A 3,199-nucleotide genomic window follows, 5' to 3' on the forward strand; every position below is an offset into this window, starting at 1 on the left:
AAAATCCTAATGTCTCAGTCAAAAAACTACTGGACCTAATAAATGAATTCAGCAAGGTGGCAGGATATAAAATCAATACTCAGAAATCAGAGGCATTTTTATACACCAACAATGAACAGTCAGAAAGAGAAATTAAGGAAACAATCCCCTTCACAATTACAACCAAAAAAATAAAGTACCTAGGAGTACATTTAACCAAGGAGACTAAAGACTTGTACTTGGAAAATTATAAAACATTGATCAAAGAAATCAAGGAAGTTACAAACAAGTGGAAGCATATACCATGCTCATGGTTAGGAAGAATAAACATCATTAATATGTCTATATTACCCAAAGTAATTTATAAATTCAATGCAATACCAATTAAAATACCAGTGACATACTTTAAAGATATAGATCACATATTCCAAAAATTGATATGGAACCAAAAGAGAACACGAATAGCCTCAGCAATCTTAAAAAAGAAGAATAAAGTGGGAAGTATCACACTTCCTGATATCAAGCTATACTACAAGGCCATTGTATTCAAAACAGCCTGGTACTGGCATAAGAACAGGCACATAGATCAATGGAACAGAAGAGAGAACCCAGAAATAAACCCACAGCTCTATGGACAACTGATATTTGACAAAGGAGGTAAGGAAATACAATGGAGTAAAGACAGCCTCTTCAACAAATGGTGTTGGGAAAATTGAACAGCAACCTGCAAAAAATGAAACTAGACCACCAACTTACACCATTCACAAAAATAAACTCAAAATAGATAAAAGACTTAAATGTAAGGTGTGAAACCATAAGCATCTTAGAAGAAAACATAGGCAGAAAGCTCTCTGACATCTCTCGCAGCGATATATTTCCTGATTTATCTCCACAGGCAAGGAAAATAAAAGACAGGATAAACAAATGGGACTATATCAAACTAAAAAGCTTTTGCATGGCCAAAGACAATAAGAACAGAATAAAAAGACAAACTACACAATAGGAGAACATATTTGACAATACATCTGATAATGGTTTAATAACCAAAATTTATAAAGAACTTGTAAATCTCAACACCAGGAAGACAAACAATCCAATCCAAAAATGGGCAAAAGAAATGAATAGACACTTCTCCAAAAAGGACACACAGATGGCCAATAGGCATATAAAAAAATGCTCAACATCATTAATCATTAGAGAAATGCAAATTAAAACCACAATGAGATATCACTTCATACCGGTTAGAAAGGTGCTCATCAACAAAACAACACAGAATAAGTGCTGGCGAGGATATGGAGGAAAGGGAACCCTCCTGCACTGCTGGTGGGAATGCAGACTGGTGCAGTCTCTGTGGAAAACAGTATGGAGATTCCTCAAAAAATTTAAAATCGAACTGCCTTTTGACCCAGCCATCCCACTTTTAGGAATATACCCCAAGAACACCATAGAACGGTTCCAGAAGGAGAAATGCACCCCCATGTTTATAGCAGCATTGATCACATTAGTGAAGATCTGGAAACAGCCTAAGTGTCCGTCAGAGGACGAGTGGATTAAAAAGCTTTGGTACATATATACTATGGAATACTACTCAGGCATAAGAAATGATGACATCGGATCATTTACAATAACATGGATGGACCTTGATAACATTATACGGAGTGAAATAAGTAAATCAGAAAAAAACTAAGAACTATATGAACCAATGCATAGATGGGATATAAAAATGAGACTCAGAGACATGGACAAGAATGTGATGGTAATAGGGAGTAGGGTGGAGGGGTGAGGAAAGGTCAAGGAAGGAGAGGGAGGGAGGGGGGAGGGTAGGGATACAAAGAAAACCAGATAGAAGGTGATGGAGGACAATTTGACTTTGAGTGAGAGGTATGTAGCATAATCAAAGGTCAAAATAATCTGGATACACCATGATCAAGTGGGATTTATTCTTGGGAGGCAAAGCTGGTACAATATTCTCAAATCAATCAATGTGATTCATCACATAAACAAAAGAAAGGAGAAAAACCACATGATAATTTCAATAGATGCAGAAAAAGCATTTGATAAAATCCAGCACCCATTCATGATCAAAACTCTCAGCAAAGGAGAAAAGATGGTAGCGGAGTAGACAGACGCACAGACGCACAGCTCTCACCACCAAACTGGAATACAAATCAATTTAGGAAAAATCAGCATGAAAAACTAACTCTGAACTGCAAGAACAGCTCTCAAAAACCAAGGAGCAAAGAAGAAACCACAAGAATCCTGGTAAGGAGTGCCTGAACCTCCTCTGCTTACCGGAACGGAGGGGGCGGTGAGGCAGAGAGCCCAGAGAGGATCTCAGAGGGAAAAGAGCAGAAACTACTGCTCACAGCCACTTGCCTGGCGACCAGAGAGCGAGGTGCGTTGAAAAGACCAGCTTATCTCCCAAGTGGAAAGGACAGGGAGACGGACAGACTGTGAGGGGATAAAGAATGCAGGAAACGAACTAAAAAAGCTGACTCATCCCTGCTGGAGGCGGCCATAGCTGGGGGAGGGACTGAACCTTTCACAAAACAGAGCTGAAGTGCTTCTGGATCAGAGATCTCCAGACATCTCTCCAGCTCCAATCAGCGCAACAAGACACAGCTGAAAACAAGAAGTGGGGAGGAGGGGCAGTAACTCAGGTCTCCATGGAGATCTGAGATACACCTCCCCCTACTGAAGCTGAGAAAACATCCTGCCCCCAGTGAGATTAGCTTGCAAAAGAGGCCTTCAGAGTCTCAGGTTACACCCATCGCATTCCTGGATACAGTTTCAAGGAAGCCACCCCCCCCCACCGCTGAGATCAGTAAATAAGACGATCACCTGTTAAGAAAACAAACAAATCAAGACTTCAAAGCTGCCCAAATCCGAAAGTGGATTACAGATAACAGCTGATACCAACCCAAGAAGACCTAGAAATAGCACAACTGAAAACTGGAGGCAGACAACACCAAGCCTAGACTCAACCAACTCTACAAATAAAACACCCAAAAAAGAGGATGAGAAGACAAAGGAGTGCAATTCAAATGGAACCACAAGAGACACCTTCGAGAGATGAACTGAGTGATATGGAAATAATCAAACTTCCAGATGCGGAGTTCAAAATAATGATTGTAAGGATGCTTAGGGATCTTAGAACAACAATGGATGATCAGTATGAAAACCTAAGAGATAGCAAGTATAAAAAAGAATCAGTTGGAGA

This window comes from Saccopteryx bilineata, chromosome 1 (assembly GCF_036850765.1).
Source record: "Saccopteryx bilineata isolate mSacBil1 chromosome 1, mSacBil1_pri_phased_curated, whole genome shotgun sequence".
Lineage (NCBI taxonomy): Eukaryota > Metazoa > Chordata > Mammalia > Chiroptera > Emballonuridae > Saccopteryx > Saccopteryx bilineata.